Source organism: Papio anubis, chromosome 15 (assembly GCF_008728515.1).
Source record: "Papio anubis isolate 15944 chromosome 15, Panubis1.0, whole genome shotgun sequence".
Lineage (NCBI taxonomy): Eukaryota > Metazoa > Chordata > Mammalia > Primates > Cercopithecidae > Papio > Papio anubis.
Window position 1 is genome coordinate 20,929,518 of NC_044990.1, and position 24,332 is coordinate 20,953,849.

At 40.8% G+C, this 24,332-nt stretch overlaps 1 long non-coding RNA gene across 6 annotated transcripts in view; it reads left to right on the forward strand.

The window, feature by feature from the left end:
* Window positions 1-24,332, forward strand: part of LOC110741680 — a 165,423-nt gene that overhangs the window by 88,303 nt on the left and 52,788 nt on the right. For 5 of the 6 annotated variants that reach the window (XR_004178685.1, XR_004178684.1, XR_002518329.2 and 2 more), the window contains 3 exons: window positions 5,652-5,751; window positions 7,219-7,417; window positions 14,433-14,589. This is a non-coding gene — a long non-coding RNA (uncharacterized LOC110741680). Of the gene's footprint in view, window positions 1-2,065; window positions 2,332-5,651; window positions 5,752-7,218; window positions 7,418-14,432; window positions 14,590-24,332 lie in introns of all 6 variants that reach the window. The other variant, XR_004178686.1, reaches the window with a different exon arrangement.

A 24,332-nucleotide genomic window follows, 5' to 3' on the forward strand; every position in this document is an offset into this window, starting at 1 on the left:
TTTAAATTTGATCCTGTTCCTATTTTAATAACTTTATTTTGTGTTGAAGTATCCCTCAAATTAAAAAGAAAATATGAGTGAACAGGTTGCAAATGTATCAGGTTAGTTAAGTCTTTGTGCCTCAATTTCCTTACCTGTATAATCAAGTTCATTTATTCATTCAATACACAGCAGTCGAGTATTTCCCCTCTGCTGGGCACTGGCCTGGGTCCTGGGGGTACAGTGGGGAAGAAAACTGGGTCCTGCTCCTGTTCCAGGAAACAGAGTCATTATTCGGGGATGAATCCCAGAGCAAAGAACAAGGTGCTCTTGCAGAGAAAAGAACCCAGAGTCATTGGAAGATGGAGGTCAAAGCAAGTTATTCTGCTGGGACCTTAAGCTCCATCTAGAGGTGATGTTTTGAGCTGAGCTGAAAAGACGAGCTGGGATCCTGTCAAGGCTTGGAGCAGGAGCAGGCTGAGTGCATTCTGAACAAAAGAGAAAGTGTGTTTGGTAACACGAGGCAATAAAAGAGTATCTGGAAACAGGGAGAGGCTGCTGCTGGAGAAAGACAGAGTGACAGACGTGTGAAGGGCCGCAGCAGTGGGGCACTGTGCCTGCTCTTCCTCATTTCACAGAGGTGCTAGGACCATCGACTGGAACAACACTCTGCAGGCTAGGAAAATGATTAACAGAGGGTTTATTTGTTTGTTTGTTTGTTTCTGATTGCGAAAACAACCTAGTTTTATGGTAGTTAATTTAGGAAATACACGTTAGTATTTAAAAAAAAAAAAAAAAAACCCTCCAGGATCTCTCCCCAGAGAAAGAACTGTAACATTTTGATGTGTTTCTTAACACCTAGCTGTGATTCCATGTTACTCTCTGTGATGTTTAAACTGAGACCTAAAGAATAAGAAGGAATCTTTATAAAATAATGTGTATTGTCCTGCACATTCTCAAATCACAGCCCAGAAGGAATGAACAAACAGTGTTTGGTTTACTTATCTTTTGTGACTTATTATATTTATCCTCCTCACTTATGAACTGCATATTAATTAAACAGCAATTAAGTGAAATAGAAACATTACATTTTTTGAAAGGGTGTGCCAGAAGAACCATGTGATTAAAAATAAAAATGGTAAACCCCGTCTCTACTAAAAATACAAAAAAATTAGCCGGGCGTGGTGGCGAGTGCCTGTAGTCCCAGCTACTCAGGAGGCTGAGGCAGGAGAATGGCGTGAACCCAGGAGGTGTAACTTGCAGTGAACTGAGATGGGGCCACTGCACTCGAGCCTGGGCAACTGAGCGAGACTCCGTCTCCAAAAAAAAAAAAAGAAAAAAAGTTAAAAATAAAAATGGTATAAAGGTGTAAAAGAAAAAAAAAAAGAATAAGAAGAGAGTGGTTGCAGATACACGGGAGGTGTCTCCAGGCAGAGATGAGCTTGTGGAAGGCCCGGAAAGGGGAGAGACTGGCCTGTGGAAAGAACTAGAAGAAGATCAGGGGGCTGGAGTTGAAGGTGAGAGCAGGAGCAGTGAGATGAAGTTGCAGGTCGGCATCCAGATCATGGAACCTTGTGGGGCATGCCCGGAATTTGGGCAACTGGGAAGTTTGATGAGTTTTGACCATGAAACTGATATGCCATGGTCTTCCTTTTTCCAAAGACCACCTAGCAGCCAGAGGAGAACTGATTGTGGGAGGCAGGTGTGGAAGCAGGGAGACCAGATAAATTCTTGTGAAAGATTATGGTGGCAGTGGAGATAGAAAGCATTACTTTCAAGGCCGACTTGGGGATGTGATTGACAGGATTTGGTGATAGAGTGCCATGGGAGCTGAGGAAGGAGAAACTGAGGATAAGTAATCATGGATTCACAGACATTAAGGTGCAGACAGTTTTATTATACTCAGATAATAGAAGTTAACTGTAGTTACGATGTTTCTGATTTCCTCATATTTTATCAATTATCTATCATCCCTTATCACCGATTCTTGTGTTTTTCCACTTTAGGCCTTGAAGAAATGCATGTTGGTAGAGAAGATTGCTTTACTTATCTCTTTTGTTTTCTGCGCTTCTACCCCTAATTCCAGGAGTTTCCATCCCTTTGTGGGTGCTGGTCAGAACTCATAGCTCAGAGCCACACCCATGATATGGCCTAAAGGGGAGGCAGAGGAGACTTGGATGAGCAGACACAACACATCCCAAAATGTGCTGGACAGGCAGGGGAAGGAAAGTACTGCCCTTCCTTCTGATGTGGAACCTGCCCTCCCCACTCCCACACTCTGGACGAATCTCTCGCCTCTCTTGATCAGTCTCTCGCCTCTCTTGATCTTGTGGGTTAAACCAATATCTGGAGGTAAAGCTGAGTTGCTGAAGGTCTCGTGAGTAGATGAGTCTTAGTGAGTGAGAATGAACTCCAGTCAGCTTTAGAACACTGACAAAAGTCAAAGCTGATGGTTTGACATGGAGTTAATGTTAGCTGGTTAGGATGACTGGCTGGTGGTGAACTAGAATGTTAGCGGTGGGTATCTTTAACTCCTGAGGTTACAGGTGGCATTAATTTTCTTCTTTGTATGTCTGTGTATTTTACAAGTTTTCTGCAATGAGCATGTGCTCTTTAAAAAACCTGATGAAAATTCAGTTTTATTATTGCCATTGCTGTAAAATTATATATACTTCTCAAATTCACCAGTTTTAATAACTATGTGAAATGCATTTAATTTTAGGGAAAAGATGGCTTAGCTTTTATTCAAAGGAATTACTGTTCTGTTTCTTTTGAGTGACAGAGCTGAGAGCCCCTAAAAATAGATTGCCTGTTGGTAAATCTGCCTTGTATACTTTGAAGTTTCTAAGAAAATACAAACTGAGATTTCACTCAAAATGTTTAAAAATATAAGTAGTATATCTAAGAACTTTAACCATATGATTATCATATATAGCTATGGCATATGTGTGTATGTGTATACACACATACATCATATATATATACACACATAATATACATTTACATACATAAAATTTACATATATACATTTACACATATATGAAACCTTTGTATCACCCACAGAATTTAACTTAGTACCAGAATATTCGTTTTAGTATCTCACTATTTGGTAAGTAAGTGTTGGAAGTATGTGCTATTCTGGATTTTACTTATTAAAAACGGTAAGAAATGCAAATGACAGGAGGGGCAGCTCTCCTTTGTAACATAGCTTACTTTTTAAAAAGTTTTTAAGCTTTTTAAAAACAGATTTATATCGAGAGGCTGAGGTGAGCGGATCACGGAGTCAGGAGATCGAGACCATCCTGGCTAATGTGGTGAAACCCCGTCTCTACTAAAAATACAAAAAAATTAGCCGGGCGTGGTGGCGGGCGCCTGTAGTCCCAGCAACTTGGGAGGCTGAGGCAGGAGAATGGCGTGAACCCCGGAGGCGGAGCTTGCAGTGAGCTGAGATTGCGCCACTGCACTCGAGCCTGGGAGACAGAGTGAGACTCTGTCTCAAAAAAACAAAACAAAACAAAACAGATTTATATTTGGATGAAAAAAATCAAGTAAGTACAAATAAAGGGACTTGATATAAGAGCAGTACATCTAGAAAGGAGATAGAGGCTTTAGTTTACTAAGATCTCAATATGATGTAAGATTAAAAATAAATGTAATTTTAGGTTGCATTAATATAAATACAGTATCTTCAACAAGAGATATAGTACTTTTCACTTAAAAACAATTCCTGTGTAGGCATGGTGGCTCAGGCCTGCAATCCCAGCACTTTGGGAGGCCGAGGCAGGCAGATAGATTACTTGAGGTCAGTAGTTCAAGACCAGTCTGGTCAACAAAGAGAAACTCTCTCTACTAAAAATACAAAAATTGGTCAGGTATGGTGAAACATTCTTGTAGTCCCAGCTACTCAGGAGGCTGAGGCAGGAGAGTCACTTGAGCCTGGGAGGTGGAGGTTGCAGTGAGCTGAGATTATACCACTGCACTCCAGCCTGGGCAACAGAGCGAGAATCTGACTCAAAAACAAAAAAACAATAACCAAAAAAACCCCCAAACCCTGTGTAATTTTCTTTGAAGAGAAAATACCTTCACATGGTTCAAATATAAAAAAGTATAAAAATATGTTTATTGAAAAATGTACACTCCTTTTCTTTCCTGTGTCAGCCTGGTTCCCATCTCCCCCAAGAGGTAAGCACTGGTGTCAACGTGTTTGCTCTTCTAACGATTTTGTGTAGTTTCAAACATTCTGTTCCTTTTAAACGAATGGCAGCATTATGCACAGTGTTCTGTATCTCTATACCTTTTTAAATTAAAAGAGTATTTCAGAAATTATTTTAATATAGATTCTTCTTTATAGCTATATAATATTCCATTGTGTGATGTACTATGTTTAACAAATCCCCTACTAATAAACAGTTAGGTTTTTCCCTCTTTTCCCTTGGCCAAACAATGCTTCAGAAAATAATCTTTCTCTTTTTTTTTTTAAATTAATTTATTATTATTATTATACTTTAAGTTCTAGGGTACATGTACATAACGTGCAGGTTTGTTACATATGTATACTTGTGCCATGTTGGTGTGCTGCACCCATCAACTCGTCAGCACCCATCAACTCGTCATTTACATCAGGTATAACTCCCAATGCAATCCCTCCCCCCTCCCCAGAAAATAATCTTAAAGCATCATGTGTATAAATATATTAGTAGGATAAATTTCTAGAAATGGAATTATTAACTCAAAGGGTATATACTTTTTCTTTTTTTTTTTTTTTGAGGCGGAGTCTTGCTCAGTCACCCAGACTGGAGTACAGTGGCGCGATCTTGGCTCACTGAAACCTCCGCCTCCCAGGTTCATACCATTGTCCTGCCTCAGCCTTCTGAGGAGCTGGGACTACAGGTGCCCACCACCACGCCCGGCTAATGTTTGTATTTTTTAGTAAAGACAGGGTTTCACCATGTTAGCCAGGATGGTCTCAATCTCCTGACCTCGTGATCTGCCCGCCTCGGCCTCCCAAAGTGCTGCAATTACAGGTGTGAGCCACCAGGCCCGGCCCCTCAAAGGGATATATATTTTTTAAATTATACAGTTCCTGATAATTTTTCTCTAGGATTAAACAATTTATAGTCCTATTAGCAGTGAATAAGAGTAACTGTCTACATTCTCACCAACAATGTGTTAGTTATCAAACATACAATTCTATAAGTGAAAAGTGGTATTTGATGTAGTTTTTGATTTCTATTTCTTCGATGGAGGGAGGACACACATGTTTCTAGGTTTATAGGTCATTCATATTTCCTTTTCTGTGAACTCATTCATACATTTTGTCTAGTCTTCTGTTATGTTGGTTATATTACCCTGTTAAAGCTAAACCCTTACCAGGGTCCACAATGATCTGGTACCCAGGTGTGTAAAATTTTCTGTGGATTAGAAAATACAGGAGAAAATTTGTGAGAGATGATAAAAATGGAAAAATGATGCTAAAACATTCCAAAGGCTATGGCCTGGGTGCTTACTTTTGCTTTAAAAACGTCCACATACTGGGAGTATTTCCTTGGGAAAATAATTGGGTTTCATAGTGGAAATTAGAAGAAAATATTTGTGTTAAGAAAATTCATGTTATCTTCTACTTTGATGGAAATCAACTTTTTCCCAATTAAAAAATATAAATTGTGTTACAGATTCAAGTGCAAGTGGTTTTTAAAGTGACATAGCAAAGTGAAATGGAGGATTGAAGCAATTTTCTGGATAGCCCAGGCTACCACCTGATTACCTCGTCTGGTATGTACATGTAATTAACAATTTTTTATGAGAAGTTTAAATCACTATAGCAGTCAACTGTTTTCCAAAATTCATTCTTCTTTTCTTCTACTCTACTAGATTGTTTTCCTGAGTGCAAAGAATTTTGCCACAGCTAAAGTCAGTATTTCTCAGCTCCTTATTGCAGCTAGATGTGGCCATGTGATTATGTTTTGGCAATGGGATATGAACAAAAATGATATGTGGCACATTCAAGTCCTGACCTAAAAGGATTGTTATGTGAATATCCATTGTGTCTTCTCCCTTTCTGCTGACTGAGATGTAGTTGTGAGGGCAGGAGCTGGAGGAGCCACTTTGGACTCAGAGATGGAAAACCTGTGTTGAGGAGTCCTGGACTTTTATGTAAAAACTTCTTATTTAAACTCTTGTATGTCTGAGTCCTTTGATCATAGCATCTTAGGCTGTATTCCCATAAGTACAATATCTGCTTCATAATAAACTGCCTCCAAATACAGTGACTTATAAAACAATCATTTATTAGCTCCTGATACTGTTGTTTGTCAATATGGGCTATGCTCATCTGGGCAGTTCTCTGGGTTCACTCACATGGCTGCAGGTAGCTGGTGGATGTGCTAAGCGATAATTGGTTCTGGATGGCCTCATTCATGTGACTGACAGGGGCAATGGGAGCAACTGAGTTCCATGTCTCTAGCATTTAACAAGTTCAGGCTTTTTCTCATGGTGGCTGGATTCCAAATGTAACCAGAGATAGCAAACCCCAGTGAGCAATCACTTTTTACACCCCTGCTTGTATTATACTTGGTAATGCCACATTGGCCAAAAAAAATAACATGGCCAAACCAAGAGTGAATGTGGGAAGGTGTATATTTACAGCAGGGTTTCTGAACAGCAACACTCCTGATATTGGGGCTGGAAAATTCTTTGTCCTGTGGGCTGTCCTGTGCACTGTAGGACATTCAACAGCATCCGTGGCTTCTACCCCTCAGATACCAGTAACAGTTCAGACCATAACCTTCACACACCCCAGACCATAACACCCAAACAGGTCTCTAACATTGCCAATGAACTTTGCATGGAAAAATTGCCTTCAGTAGAAAATAACTGGTTTGCAGGGAGATGTGAACCTGGTGTGAAACTTTGAGGGCTATTAATGCAACAACAATCTGCCACACACAACAATTGATAGAGTCAGCTTATTTTTCTTTGCTGTGTTGTTACTCTTAAATTCGGACACTGTTGCTAATTATCTCCACTGATATGTATGTTTTTGAAAGGCTGTTATTTAGTTCAAGGGCTCAGTCCTTGTGTTTAGCGTTTGATGTTGTTTGTGATTCTGACTTTTATACTTGGACTACTAGCACAAAACTGACCTTAGTTATTAGAAAATATTGGTATTGTGATGTATTGGATTATTATACTCAAATCTTTGCTTCTTCTCTGTAATAATACATTTCTTCCTGTTGTCAGGTGACTTACCATGCCTCACAGGAGGCGGAATATACATCCTTGCTCCATTGTCTTTGGGCTTGGCCGTGTGACTTGTTTTGACGGACAGAGGGTGGGCATATGTGAATGCCAATTCTGACAGAGGTTTTAAAAGGCTTTGCATGTTTCTGCGGGTCTCTTTTGTGCTCCTGCCTCCTGCCATGAGAACAGCATGTCCCAGGTAAGAACCAATCCTTCTGCCTAACTCTCCATAGGGGAAGATCTGAACCTGACCTACAGTCTGTAACAGAGCCACCCAGGTGACCTACAGACACTGGCAGAGAAATGAAGACTTACTGTTTTTAGACTTTGATATTCTGGAATTGATTGCAGCACCATTACAGCAAAAGCTGACTAATACAATTCCATTTTTTATTCTATTAAGTTCTTTTTATTAAAAAAGTATATAACCATTGTTGAAACATTAGAAAATCAAAATGAAGAAAAAAGTTGGGTAGGAAGACAGGCTCAAACAACTATGATGCAATTACATGTTTATTTACAATTGTGATAAGTGCTGTAAAGGGAAAGTCTGTATTCTAGGATAATATTAATATTTAAAAAGAGGGGCATAGGCTGGGCATGGTGGCTCACGCCTGTAATCCCAGTCCTTTGGGAGGCCGAGGCGGGCAGATAACCTGAGGTTAGGAGTTTGAGACCAGCCTGGCCAACATGGTGAAATCCCGCTTCTACTAAAAATACAATTAGCTGGGCGTGGTGGCACACACTTGTAATCCCAGCTGCTCAGGAGGCTGAGGCAGGAGAACCACTTGAACCCGGGCGGTGGAGGTTGCAGTGAGCTAAGAGCACACCACTGCACTCCAGCCTGGGCGACAGAGCAAGACTCCATCTCAAAAAAAAAAGAAAAAAAGAGGGCATGATATAATCTGGGATCAGGAAAAATGTTCCAAAAGAAATAATGTTACACATATCATGTATTAAATACATAAAAACTGTAATGTTGCATCTATTATAATACACACACACTTTTATATTACAAATAGGTCAGTTCTCATATATATGTATTTCTTACACATATTTCTCATACATATTTCTCTCATACATAATGTAACATATGTATAAGAGAACATATTATTGAATATGTTCTCTTCAATGGACAATATAAAATTAATATCTTTCCACATTAACAAATATGTTCTCACATCATTATTTATTTCAATGTGTGCCTCATATTCCAGTGATATGTGTGGGCCATGTTTTATTCAACCAATCCTCTGATGTTGGACATTTGAATTGATTTTCATTTTTTGTCACTCTGAACAATCTTGTAATGAACATTCTAGCAAGGAACATTCTAGCAAGGACTCTAACCTATTTGCTGAAGAGAAATAATTGTGGTGAAAATGAGAAAATTATGTGCTGTGAAGCAAAATTCTATGACATATCCTGACCTTATGTATCCCCTCAGGAAGCATAATGGAAATATTTATGTTTGAAATAAAATTTCTCATTGTACTTCCAGCTACACTCGGTGAGTCATTCCTGAAGATCCTAGGGGAAAATTTAGACTATGTTTCTTGGATAAAGATTGATTGGTGGCAGACAGGGGCAGAACGTCCAGGGAGATGATATATATGTATCAAGTGGAGAAAGCTAGACTATCACTTCTGCTTTTTCCAGTCAAGATGTGATCTGCTGTCATAATATTATATTGCTGGCTTGGCTTTTTTTTTTTGTTTTTTCCGTCAGTGTGGTTATTGTTACTTCATCTGTGGCCTGTTTCCAAAAGCAACGAGTGAGCCCCCACAAGATAATCACTCGATTATCTGGTTCTTTCATGACTAATAGGCTGGGGGAATGTACTAAACAAACAGTTCAGCTTAGACGTGTTGCAGGGGATTGAAACTGTCTGAATGAAAATAAAATATGATAAAATAATATAATTCACATGATTCATCTGCAAGACAACCAAGTCTGACATTCCTATTTCGTTTAAGAAGTGGTAATTTCAGTACATTCAGTACTGAATTTTGTACATTCAGTAAGGATATGAAATGTGATTTTGGCAGGTTTCATGGTGTAAAGTTATAATATGGTTTTGGGGGTTTATAATATGGATGACTCTATTTACCTTGTGGCTGACTATGAGGTAAACTTGCAAATATGTGTCCATATTACATTCATCTACTATGAGAAAATACTTTTAGGTTGTGAACCCAAGGGAAGAAAGTGGTAAAATGACTTATTTTGCCTCATGAATTTCAGTTTACTCGGGTAATACGAACATGGCAGGGGCACATTTGTAATTTAGGGAGTTATAACATCAGTGGTTACATTTAATTAAATGACCATCAAAAATGGGATTATTTAGGAAGCATTTCTTCTTCTTTTTGGTTAAACCTGGATTGACTCACATTTTAAAGCATTTTTGTCCAGAAGAGTAATGGAATCCAACAACTCTCTTTTAAGTCAATGACTTTGAATCAGTGAGTGGTACTCATAAGAAAAAATACAAGCTAGTTTTTCAGGGGAAATTATTTCTTTCCTTTACTCAGATATTAGACTCTCGCTCTCAGATGACACATGGGGATATATTTCTTATCTTCCAATTTTCTTTGGAAAGGATCAGATCAGAAGATGAGAAAACAAATGTTCAGTGTCCACAGAAATCCTGTTCTTTTTAAACAGTGAAATTATGGCTATAATGCTTTATTCTGTGTTCAGTGCAAGTTTAACCCAGCTTTCTAAATGGCAATTTGGTGACATTCAAACCGACAGCCGTGACAGGGGCTCAGAGAGGTGAATGACTTCTTGGTCCTCTAAAAGGAAACCTTTATATACCCAAATTTACTGTCCTCTCAGAAAGTCGTCAACCAAACGCACTTTATTCTTTCAACAAATGTGTACTGAGTTTCCCCCAAGTGTCTTTGGAGTCTCTGACTTTTTGAAGCTTAAGGTGTGATGAGAGAGACAGAAAATATTCAGGTTTAAAAAAAAAATGAAAAGTAAGTCTATGAAAGCAGTAAAAGTAGAATATAGGAATGGAGAATGGGGCGGAGGTTGGCATAAGAGGAAGAACAAATTTAGACAGGGTGAGGAGGAAGGTCTCTCAGCTAAAGGCTGAGAAGGCATCAGCCATGAGCATCGATTGCTGTATCCATAGTACCTGTAACAGGACCCAACACAGAGTAGGATCTTAATAAATACATGTAGAATGCACGAACAGACAGATGTGTGAGTGAACAGCGCTCGGGCAGAGGAACTGGGCTGGAGAGCAGACAGGCGGCCAGTGACACTGGGGCACTGTGGACAAGCAGGGAACACGCTGAGAGGGGAGGGCAGACAGGAAGGTTGCACACAGGTTATGCAGCAGGTTGTGGGACCTCTTGGTAAGAAGTTTGAGTTGTACATGTCATAGGAAGATATTGGAGACTTTTAAGATGAGAGAAATCTGAATTTTGGTTTAAAAGATTATCTAATATCCCAAATAGCCAAAACAATCTTCAAAAAGAAAAACAAAGCTGGAGGCCTCGTATTTCTTTATTTATCTTACTACAAAATTACAGTAATCAAGACAGGGTAGTGCTGACATAAAGACAGACATGTAGAACAGCAGAATGAAGTAGAGCTCAGAAATAAACCCTCCTCTATATGATCAAATGATTTTCAATAAGGGTGCTAAGACAGTGGGGTAAAGAATAGTCTTTTCAACAAATGTTGGGAAAACTAGATCTCCCTGCAAAAGAATAAATTTGGACCTGTCTTACACCATATTCAAAAATTGACTCAAAATGAATCAAAGACCTAAGCATAAAACCTAAAATTATAAAACTCTTAGAAGAAAACATAGGGAAAAATCTTCTTTGGATTTTGCAACGTTTTCTTGGATATTACCCAAATGTACAGGCAACAAAAGTAAATTGGACTACATCAAAATAAAGAAAAAAAAACTTCTGTGTATCAGAGGATACAATCAACAGAGTGAAAAGGCTACCTATGGAATGGGAGAAAATATTTGTAATTCATATATCTGATATGGGGTTACTGTATAGAATATGTAAAGAACTCTTACAGTTCAGCCAGGTGTGGTGGTATGTACCTCTAATCCTAGCTACTTGGGAGGTTGAGGCAGAGGATCCTTTGAGCCCAGGAGTTCAAGGCTTAAGTGAACTATGATCATGTCACTGCACTCTAGCCTGGGTGACAGAGTGAGACCCTGTCTCTAAACCCCGCCCCTCCCTCCAAAAAATTATATACACACATACAAACACACACACACACACACTCCTTGCTCCTTCTCGCTATCCCCATTTCCTCTGTCTTAGTTTAAAAAATTAAGAGAGAGAAATCTGAATTTTGGTTTAAAAGATTGCCTAATGTTATCCCAAATAGCCAAAACAATCTTCAAAAAGAAGAAGAAAGATTGAGGTCTCATTTCTTGATTTATCTTATTCCAAAATTACAGTAATCAAGACAGGGTAGTGCTGGCATAAAGACAAGCGTGCAGAACAATGGAATGAAATAGAGCCCAGAAATAAACCCTCCTCTATACGATCAAGGGATTTTCAATAAAGGTGCCAAAACTAACTCCTACAACATAATAACAAAAAAATACATAACAACATAATAACATAATAACAACCCCCCCCTCCACACACACACACTATTTAAAAGTGGGCAAAGGACTTGAATAGACATTACTCCAAAAAAGATATACAAATGGCCAGCAAATAAGCATATGATAATGCTGAACATCACTAATCATTAGGAAAATGCAAATCAAAACCACAATGAGATATCACCTCATACCCATTAGGATGGCTACTATCAAAACAGAAGAAAATATCAAGTGTTGACAAGGATGTGGAGAAATTAGAAAACTTGTGCACTGTTGGGAAAGGAAAATGGTGCAGCCGTTGTGGAAAACAGAATGACAGATCCTCAAAAAATTACAAGTAGCATTACCATATCATCCAAACAGTTCACTTCTGGGTATGTAACTATTGAAAGCAGGGTTTCAAAGAGGTATTTGTACATCCGTGTTCATGGCAGCATTATTCACAATAGCCAAAACGTGGAAGCAACACAAGTATTCATCAAGCTGATGAACTGATAAACAAAATGTGATATGTACGTACAATGGAATATTATTCAGCTTTCAAAAGGAAGGAAATTCTGACATACGCTATAACGTGGATGACTCTTGATGACATTATGCTAAGTGAAATAAGTCAGCCATGAAAAGACAATTACTGTATTATTTTACTGATATGAGGTGGGTGCCTAATGCAGCCCAATTCATAGAAGCAGAAACTTGAGTTGTGGTTGCCAGAGGCTGTGGGGAGGGAGAAGCGGGGAGGTGTTGTTTATTGGATATCACGTAGAGTTTCAGTTTTGTGACATTAAACAGTTCTTGAGTTTGATTGCATAAAAATTTAAATACATGTAACACTACTGAACTACATGCTTAAAGATGATTAAGATGGCAAATTTTATGTTATATGTATCCTGCCACAAGCAAAAGAAAGATCACCCAATATTCATGCCCTGAGGCAGAAGGTATCCTTCCTTCTCCTTGGAGTAGGCCCATGTTGCTCTCTTCTGTGTAAATAGCATGCCAAGTGACCTGAACACTGAGCCAGGTGTTTGCATTGGACTTGCAGAGTCATTCATTTCTGTGTACTGGGCTCACCCTCCCACTGGACTGGAACACCGCTTAGCAGAAGCTGCTTTGCCTCCTCAATCCCCTGGCAGCCCAGCCACAGTCTCCTCTCCATGAATATCTGTCACCTGCACAAAGTTAGGTGCGATGCCCAGAGGGAGCCTCTTCCTCAGATGTGAAGGGCAATGAGATTCAAGCATACAGGGCCTGACAGCCTCAGGGATCAAGGGTTATAAAAGACGCAGGTGAAGAACTAGTTCTACAGACTTTGAGAACATCACCCCGGAGGCCTTCTTGGGGGCTTAAAGACAGTGGCACCATGTCAACCTGGGCTCGGGAGGGTTCTGATTGAGTAGATCTACACAGTACTGTCAAAAGCACTAGATAGTGACTGGCAGAAGCATACACTAGAACAATTTCCATTTGATCTTCCAAATATGTAGTAGGACATTATTGGCTTTAAGGTGTAACCAAAGGGTTTACAACATTTTGGTGCATCCGGTTCACTCTAGTTTGGGGTACACAGTCTCGAAGTGGATTGCCTTTCTTAGTCCATTTGTACTGCTACAACAGAATAGCACAGACTGTGTAATTTATAAAAACCAGAAATTTTTTCTTCTTACTATTTGGGAGGTAGGCAAGTATAAGATCAGTAGATATGGTGTCTGATGAGGGCCTGGTCTCTGCTTCTAAGGTGGTGTCTTGAAGATTTCACTGTCTGGAGAGGAGAAATCCTGTGTCTTCAGATGGCAACAGAGCAGAAGACAGGTCAAACTCAATCCCCCAAGCCCTTTTTATAGCAGCATTAATCCACTCATGAGGGTGCCACCTTCGTGACCTAAACACCTCCCATTAAGTCCCACCTCCCAATATTCTTGCATTTGGGGATTAAGATTCCAACAAATGAATTTTGGGAGGGAATACATTCAAACTGTAGCAGTGATCAACTGTCAGTTATCAAGATGACCCACATATTTGCATATTTGGCATCAGTTGAATTGCTTTCTCTACAGCCATCCCCAAACTCTTAGCTTTTTATCATCATATTTTAGCATGGCCCTACTGTTCTAAACAGTTTGCAAACATTGGGTTGAGGGATTGGTGGGGAGGAGAAGGACAGAGGTAGGAAGTGGGGAAGGGACCAAGAGGGATAGGAAGAGAAGTGGAAAATATGTTGTGTGAGCCTCTAAACCAGTGGTTCTCAAATTTGAATGTGCATCAGAATCACATGGAGGGTTGTTAACATGGAAGCCAGGTGCACCTGAGTTTCTAATTCAGGTCTGGGTTGGGGCCCAAGAATTGGCAGGAGATGCCAGTGCTGTTGGTCCAGGCCCACACATTTGAGGGTCACTGCTTTAAACAACAGTAGTGAGTCTTAATTATGACTGAGCAGCAGACTCACCTGAGGAGCTTTGAAAACTCCTACTGTCCCAGCCATACTCCAGGCCGATTACAAAGAATCTCTGAAGGCGGAACCCAGCCAGTAGGACTTTTCAAAGAGTCCTAAGTGTTTCCAATGGGGCAGCAAAGCTTGAGAATCACAGCTGTAGGCTCTTCCTTCCGAATTTTGCAGGGCAGACCGGCAGCAACAGCATTGCTTGGGAACATCTTAGAATGCAGAATCTCAGACCCCACCCCAAGCTGCTGAATCGGCACCTGCATCTAAACAAGCAAACATCTCAAGCCTCCATGTGCACTGGGAGCTCTGCAGAGAAATCGAGCAGTGAGAAGTAAGTCCAGCTAAGAGATATTTTGTGATGCTCACTATGGGATAAGAACCAAATATCTCTGATGGCGAGTGATGTTGAGCATTTTTTCATGTGTCTGTTGGCTGTATGAATGTCTTCTTTTGAGAAATGTCTGTTCATATCCTTTGCCCACTTTTTGATGGGGTTGTTTTTTTCTTGTAAATTTGATTGAGTTCTTTGTAGGTTCTGGATATTAGCCCTTTGTCAGATGAGTAGATTGCAAAAATTTTCCCCCATTCTGTAGGTTGCCTGTTCACTCCCGTGGTAGTTTCTTTTGCTGTGCAGAAGCCATAAAAAAGGATGAGTTTGTGTCCTTTGTAGGGACATGGACGCAGCTGGAAACCATCATCCTCAGCAAAGTATGGCAAGAACAGAAAACCAAATACTGCATGTTCTCACTCATAGGTGGGAATTGACCAATGAGATCACTTGGACACAGGAAGGGGAACATCACACACCAGGTCCTATCATGGGGAGGGGGGAGGGGGGAAGGATAGCATTAGGAGATATACCTAATGTAAATGACGAGTTAAAGGGTGCAGCACACCCACATGGCACACGTATACATATGTAACAAACCTGCACGTTGTGCACATGTACCCTAGAACTTAAAGTATTAAAAAAAACAAAAACAAAAAAACAAGTATCTGCAGAAACTGGAAGCTTGCTGCTGGCACTGACTCACTGGAGAGTGTGTGAAAGGAACAGAGCAGGCAATAGAATATGCTCGTGACTGAATCCACATATCAATGTTGATTTTTAATATGTCCAAACATGGTTTCTTGCAATGAGCCTTTCACTTAATAAATCAAATTGAGGCTGGGCTCAGTGGCTCACACCTGTGATTCTAGCACATTGAAAGGCCAAGACAGGAGGATCGCTTGAGCCCAGGAGCTAGAGACCAGCAACACAGTGAGACCCCATCTGTAAAAAAGATTAAAAAATTAGGCCGGACACAGTGGCTCACACTTGTAATCCCAGCATTTTGGGAGGCCGAGGTGAGCACATCACCTGAGGTCAGGAGTTTGAGACCAGCCTGGCCAACATGGCGAAACCCCGTCTCTAATAAAAATTAGCCAGGCGTAGTGGTGGGCACCTGTAATCCCAACTATTGGGGACTACTGGGGAGGCTGAGGCAGGGGAATCGCTTGAACGCGGGAGGTGGAGGTTGCAGTGAGCTGAGATCGTGCCACTGTACTCTAGCCTGGGAGACAGAGCAAGACTCAGTCTCAAAAAAAAAAAAAAAAAAAAATCAGCCGGGTGTGGGGACACATGCCTGTAGTCCCAGCTGCTTGGAAGGCTTAGGTGGGGAGGATCACTTGAGCCCAGGATTTTGAGGCTGTGATTGTGCCACTGTACTCAAGCATGGTGGCAGAGTAAAACCCTGTCTCTAAAAAGGAAAAATCATAATGAAATCATATTGAGAAGAAATGCATTTTAAATCTTCATATGGATGAATTCCTTAGAGTAGTAAAACAGTCAGTTTTACACTGAATGTGCTTAAAATACCGACAGCTACAATCGTTATACCTTGTAGCACCAAGAATAGCAGCTGCCTTCGTGGAGGGAAGGCCACCTGAGCAGTTTCATCTGTGTGGCCCTTCATTTGGCCTCGCTGACTCATGGCATCACCATTTTTCACATGCTGTTTGGTTCACTTTAAGGGTGATCTGAAAGTGCCAGATATGAGGTTCTGATCTTACCAAAAACAAAAACATCAGCAAACAATGACAACAACAACAAAAAAGCCGGAAGCGGCTCACATGGTGGAAAGTTACCAAAAGAGGCAAAGGGTATAGCAAAGCTTAGTGATTAGGCACAGGGGCTCTAGAGCCCAGCCTTGTGGGTTCAAACCGAGGCTTTGCCACTTACTAGCTGTGTGTCCTTAGCAAGTGACTTAATCTCTCTGTACTTCATTTTCTTCATTTCTAAAGTGAGGATGACAATGATAGTCCCTACCTCGCAGGGGTTTTGAGAGGATAAAATGAGTTATTACGTATGAGGCTTTTAATTCTGGCCGACTATAGTTGCTCTATGATACTTATTAAATGTACAGGTTAAGAAACATAAGGATTTACATTGTTTTTTACATTTTTGTTTGTTTTTATTTTTTAGAGACAGGGATCTTGCTCTGTTGTCCAGGCTGGTCTTGACTTTCTGGCCTCAAGCGATCCTCCCACTTCAGCTTATGAGTAGCTGAGGATTTATATTCTTTTGCATAGCTCAACCCCAGGAAAAACCTGAAAGATAATATCTCAAGCTCTGATGCTGTGGTTGAGTCAATTTGGTGAATAAACTTCTCTAAAGAGGATGGGTCATAACTCTCAGTTGTGTAGCTGAGTAACGGGAAGTAAGATGTCATTTGGAACAATGATAAAAAGGACATAAATTAATGAAGAGGACTATTTTTAAAAAAGGAAAAAAAAAAGCACTAACAGTTGATAATTCAATAATAACCTGAGTAGTTAACAATAATCAATAAGGAGTTTAGAAAAGCCCCAGTTCTAAAGAAAAGGATTGGATACATTAAATTCGGAAAAATAGGCTTGTGCCGACTATTTACACATAACAGAATTCATATTAGAATATTGTTTTTTAAATGCTCTCAACAGACAAAATGAAAAATAAAACTTCCCCCACCCCTTCTTTGGTAAATGGAAGGAGATGTCCCCAGCAGCCTTATTCAGAGGGTGTCCCTGATCTCGAGGTTCTGTCTCTTGGGGCATGTGGGTCCCCCCAGCCACATAATCCGAACATACTAGAAGCATGCACAGGAAAATAGAACCCAGGCTGTGTCCTCCACACCCAGAGCTTCCATGAAACCACAGGGAGCCGTACACAAGGATCACATCACATCCCCAAATCACACATTTCAAATGGGAAAAACAGCCTGGAGAGAAGTTTCTCCCTCCTAATTTGAAAGAAAGTTGCCTCTGGTCAATCCTTATCCACTTCTTTTGTTGGTTCCTTCTTTTCTTGGCTATCTTTTAAAGTAAAAGTCTCCTGTCCTTGACTTTCTTCTCTGTCACCACCCCCTTCCTCGAAAACCTCATTCTCATTTGCTTTTGTATCTCCAACGTAGACCTCTTTCCCGAACTCCAGACTCATTGTACACAAGTGTCTACCCTTCCTCCGGCATATCTCTCAGATATCTGAAACCTATCACATCCAAAGGTGAACTTCTGATCTTCTCCCCAAACCTCCCCCTTCTAAATCTCAGTGGAGAGCAACTTGAAGCTTCGAGATATCCATGCCAAAAGCCTCAGAGCCCTTTCTAAGTCTCCTCTGTCACATCCAGCATTGGATCCACCAGGAAATCGTGATTCAGAAATTATCCAGAATGTGACCACGTCTCACCACCTCCGCTGCTGAACCACCCTGGTCTGTATCTTTCCTGGATTATGACACCAGCCTCCTAATCTTTTGAAAACATTACTCAGATCATGTCACTCCTCTGCTGAAAACCCTGCATGGTTCCATATTCTTTTTTTCTTTTTTTTGAGGTGGAGTTTCACTCTTGTTGCCCAGGCTGGAGTGCAATGATACGATCTCAGCTCACAACCTCCACCTCCCAGGTTCAAGTGATTCTCCTGCCTCAGCCTCCTGAATGGCTGGGATTACAGGCGCCCCCCACCATGTCCGGCTAATTTCTTGTATTTTTAGTAGAGATGGGGTTTCACCACGGTGGCCAGGCTGGTCTCAAACTCCTGACCCCGGGTGATCCACCCGCCTCAGCCTCCCATAATGCTGGGATTACAGGTGTGAGCCACTGTACCTGGCGGGTCCATATTTCACTCAGTAAAAATGAAAGTTCTCAGAACCTTCCATGGTCTGGTCACCCTCCTTGTTACCTCTCTGATGTCATTTCCCACAGCTCTCCCCCTCCCCTCTAGTTCTCCACCCATACCAGCCTCCTTGGGTGTGTTCCATCCTAGGGCCTTTGCACCGCAAGTAGTCCTTTTCATTCTGGTCACCTGCATGCTCTTGACTCAGGTGACCACGTGGCTTACTTCCTCACTCCCTTACAGTCTTTGCTCAAAAATCATCTCCTCTGTGAGACCTACTCTGACCACTGTTTTTAAAACTGCAGTTTCCCCACTATATTCCCAATTCCCTTACCCTGCCTTACTTTTTGTTTCCCTTAGAACTTTTCATCTTCCGATATACTAAATAATTTACTTATTTACCATCTGTCTCTGCTTGCTAAACTGTAAGCACCGCCAGGTCATGGAAATTTGGCATATTTTATTCATATAGTAGTTACTCAATAAATATTTGTAGATTGAGTGAATTATTGATTGACTTGGCTCCTGGCATTAGGATTCAGCAATCCTATGAGGGCAGGGAGTCCCAACAATCCTGCTATGTCATCAGAAGGGGGTATTGCATTTAAAAGACTGAACAAGCATCCTCTTCCAGTAAGGAGCAGTGGGCTTTGTACCTCTGCAAGCCTATGCCTTTTCCCTGCTGGCTTCTCCCTCCTGGCCCCAATGCCCACTTGCCCCATCAAGTACCTGGCCACACTGATGGTAGTCCTGGTGAAGCTCTACCTCATACCAACCTGCTCAGGCTCTGGCACCTTCTGCCACCCAATCGAACCCAAAGGTATATAATTCAATGATACCAGCTGACCTAGTATGCTGCGGCCAGTCCCTGGTCTAGCGCCAGGCTTCAGTAAATACAGGCATGTGTTTAGATCTGGTATCTTTAATTTTATATATTGTGTAATGTACATCCCCATCACTGCCTTGGAACCAAAAGGAAAGGACAATGATACGAAACATAATGACACCTTATAGCCTAGCTCCTTCAGGGCCTCCATGAGGGCCATTTCACAGCCCTCCTATCTTTAGAATTGTAAAATGCCAGCTGGGCACAGTGGCTCATGCCTGTAATCCCAGCACGTTGGGAGGCTGAGGCAGGCAGATCACAAAGTCAGAAGTTCAAGACCAGCCTAGCCAACATGGTGAAACCCTGTCTCTACTAAAACAATACAAAAATTAACCGGGCATGGTGGCATGTGCCTGTAATCCCAGCTACTCGGGAGGCTGAAGCGGGAGAATTGCTTTAACCCGGGAGGCGGAGGTTGCAGTGAGTCAAGATCGCACCACTGCACTCCAGCCTGGGCAACAGAGCAAGACTCAGTCTCAAAAAAAGATTAAAAAAAAAATTATAAAATGCCTATCCCTTAAAGCTATAAGATTTGGTTGAGAAAGGTACAGATTCATTTCAGAACGAGTAGTCAGGGTGAGCCCCCACAGATTACTGAGAAAGCCATCAATCCCTGTCGTCTCAGAACTGCTGATCATCAGCCCATCTTTCTCTTTGCTCCAATTAACTCTTACTCTTTGGTTAAAACAAATAAGTTACAGGGGGAATTAAAGGAAATTCTGTATTGAAAAATACATGGGGCTGAATGGTGAATATATGCTAAGTAAGAAAACATACGTCTATTGGAAATTTAAGACTCTTTGCAGATGTTTACATAATTTATTTTTTCTTTCACTATACATGCAATGATTTAAAATACGTTTTTCCACGAAAGAATAAATTATGTTTAAATAGTAAAATGACTATTGGCCTTGAGTTCTTCCAGGGAAGGCTACCAAGGTAAAAGCTAAGAAGTAACTAGAGGAGTCACATTGCTTTTGAGAACCCACGCTGTGCCAGCCACTTTCATATATGTAGGTCAACTTGTTAGATCTTCACAAGCACCATGAACGGTAGATGTTATACCTGTTTTACAGATATGGAAATGATGGTTTAGAGGGTGAAATAACTTGTCCAAGGTCACACAGCTAGTAAGCAGTGGAGTCAGGTTTTAAATCTGGGCAAGGCTATGCTAAGTACCTGGCTCATACCACACTTCTCCCCACTTGAGTCAAGGGCTACTGCAGTTGGGGAAATGACTCAGAATTAGAGATGGTGCATATGTACATTCTCTGGAATAGTTCCTGGTATTGAGTAGAGACTCAGTGCGTGTTAGTTTCTCACATCCTTTTCTCTAAGATGATTTCTGACAACACGTGAAGTCATGAAGGGGACGCACATGAAGTGTGGCCTTAGATTAAAAATGTGCAGTGTAATCATAATAATACCAAATAGCCCCTACTATTTGGCAGGTGCTGTCATCACTTCAACAATCCCATGAAATATGTTCTACTTTTGTCACCCCATTTAACAGACTTGCCAAGGTTTCACATTATAGCTGGTAAATGAGAGAAATGGGACTTGAACTCAGGCAGTCTGTCTTGAGTCCAAGCCTTAACCATTATGCTATACTGCCCACTAAGTTATTAGCCTACTATAGCCTAGATACTGTGTACATATATGTGTGTGTGTGTACTCCACCCCTGAGAATTGCATTGATATGATTCACTGGGTTCATCTTACAATGCCATATCATGATTCCACAATATGAGATTGTCCATTATCCTATTACAATGGCTTAATCAGACACATGCTATGAGCCAAGTGGTGGAGATGCCTTCAAAACACCCAAAGGAGTTGACCAAAGCCAAAGGGATTGACTTTTGGCCCCACCACTCTTCAGCTCCAAGCACAGCGCTGGAAACATGCACAATAAGGGAAAATTGACTTTGCAATTTGAGTTGCAGATTGTACTGATGGTGTGGTTTGAAGAAATAACATGCCCTTTGAAAGTCTTATCCTGTTACACTAGACACATGAGGGTTTTCCTATTCCTATTGCAGGCAACAGGCAAAAATCGATCTTCATCGCTGAAATCTGGTTTGGAATTCATTGCTGCCTTTCTGGAATGACACTGTTTAATTCTGTCTCCTGGGTGTGTGACCCTATGGTCTCTACCTGCTTTGTAGATCTGTGAATAAAGCTCTTTGTAATGAGGCCACTTTTTGTGCAACAACAACAAAATGTTTCTGAGAAGGATGTTAGAGCCAGACTTTCTTTAAGCGGTGGTGTCTGGTGTTGTTTACTTTTAAAATAGTTTCTAGTGCAAGAGAGAATTGTGTCCTAGAAGAACTGTCCCAAGGAGCTCATGAACAGGAATAATGGTTTGTACCACTACTTTCTGGAAAGCAAATGGGGATTTTGATGTGAACCCAGAAAGGGGTCAGACCACATTGACATATATTTTCTGGTTTCTAGTCTTACCTCTACTGCCATTATGGACTGCATTACACAACCCTCTACCCTAAGGTCCAGCCACCCTACAGCCTTTTATCAGCTCACAGAGTGGTCTCAGCACAGCATGAATCTAGATGAGGGCTTAGGGACCCGTGGGTGGCCAGACCTCAGGCTCTGGGCATCAACACCCAGACTTCCAGTTCTGCCCTGAAATAGAATTGTGATATCATTGTGAGCCAATCAAATTGCTGTCTGAGTCCAGTCCTGGATGCTCTGGGGTGGTAATCCCCAGATGATTTGATTTATGGTATTTTCTAGTAGTCTAAATAATTTGATAATGTCATGTAACTGAAAAATATTTCTCTCGTTACGGTTTTTTTTTTTTTTTTTTTTTTTGCCAGTGTAGAAAGAAGTTAGGAAAGGGGGATTAGTTTTAATTTTTTTTAGTTTCACAGAACGTATACCAAGAAAAAAAATATCTCAGTAAGTGATGCTCACTATCCACTCAATTGTCCAATCCAAAATTTTAACCGGGAGTCATTTATGTGTCCTGTCTTTCACTCGCTGCTGATGTGCAATCCATCAGTAAGTCTTGTCCGGTCAATTCCTGAATTTGACTATTTTCATCATGTCCACTGTTAGGATTCTCATTCAAGGCATATCAACTACCCCATGTCTGGACCAATGCAACAGCCCCAACGCTGATGTCCTGCTCCCCTTCTTGCCTCTCTGTCTCCACACAAAGGCCAGAGAGGTCTTTGTAAAGAACGAGTCATATTATATCACTTTCCTGCTTCAAGCTCTTTAGTGCTTTCCCTTCCCAACCAGATGAAAATTCTGATTCCTTACAATGGATGGCCTGAAAGATACTGCATAGCGCCTGATCCCTGCCTCTCTCATTGACCCCATCTCTCTCCACTCACCACTGCTTTCACAGTATTCAGGCACATTAACCTTGTTCTTGTTTCAAAGCTTTTGCATTGATGGTCACTCTGCCTGGAATGCTCTTCTTCTAGATCTTTGCACAGCTGCCTCTTCCTTATCACTCAGGTCTAACTTAAATGGCACCTCCTCAAGGAGGAAAAATGCATATCATGGCAACTTGCACACTTGTAGAATTCCTGCTCCTGTGCTCCAAGTATGAACGCCATGAGGGTTGGGACAGTGCCAGTGTTATTCCTTCCTTTATCTGCAGTGCATAGCACCATGTCTTGCTCAAAAGAGGTGTTCAGTAAATGAATGAAGTAATTCATGGATCCCAGCTAGTTTGGTTGTTTGCTGCTGGGGAAGTTCTCTAGTATGACATGTAACAGGCACTTATGAACTGCGTTACACTGTAGTCCTATGATGATAATAAAAAGCACACTGATCTTTAGTTGTTTTAAAAACTTTTACAGACAACGCACCTTCATATTTCCTCCACGGCATGGGCCATTCCCACTGCCTTGCCTTTGGTATGGTTCTGGGAAAAAATAATAACCTTCCTCATAGCATTGAGGATAGAAGATAGAGTCAGCTGACCCATAGAACATAAAATATTCACATGAGAGGGAGTCACAAAGCAGGGTCACTAAAATGTGCAGAAATAAATCACTCCTGGTACATAAGAAATTAAGGATAGAAATTTTGCAGAGCATTTTGGAAAAGCATCTGTATTAGACAGGATAGGTAGGATTGTGCTGCAGTAACAAATGACACAAAAATCTCAGGGGATGAGCGCAAGTTTGTTTTGTTTGTTGTTTTTCACACCACAGTACCTGTTCAATGTGGATTGCTAAGAGACATCCTGTTCATTGTAGTAACTATGGGACAGAGGCTTTATCTGAACATGGGGTTCATGTTTGTTGAAGTGGGAAAAGGGAACATGGTAAAGTATGCACTAGCTCTTAAAGATTCTGCTTAGAAATGACACTTTTCACTTTTACTCATACTTTAATGATCAAAGGAAATTGCTTGATCATCCATAACTTCAAGGGATCAGGAATATATAATCATACCATGCAACTGGAAGGAGACCTGGAACTATTTGGGGGAACTGCTCTAATAATAATCTCACTATCCTGGCAATCCAACTGATTAAAAAGCTGTACTTAGGGAACTCTGAGCAGCTGCAAATCTGCAAATGTATACAGTGGATGCATACACTGGCGTGGGTCATACCGATATGGCCCAACAACATGTGAAATATGGAATCATAGAAGAACTATCAAATTGGGCATTAAGAGAAGAAAAATATGAATTGAATCAGACCAGAAACTATCCTTGTTACCAGCCCATATCAACCAGGATTTTATGAGAGAATTAATCCTTGATGTTATATGCATCTACAATGGTACTCTCCTATGTATCTTTAGGAGAATTGAAAAAATAGTTTTCAGTAATTTTCTCTAACAGCTTAATTCTCACATGGAATCCTGGTTGGAGAAAGGCTGTTTGTCATACCTATGTAAGTGTTTCCACCAAATCCCTAAGTAGGAGGGTGTGGTAATTCACCAGTGAAAATTATTTGAGATTACTTTTGTGTAACAAGGTATGAGCTATACATGAGCTATACATATTTTGTTCCTTTCATGTGGATTCCATTATCTTCCATTTTTATGCAACTTCTTATATGCTAT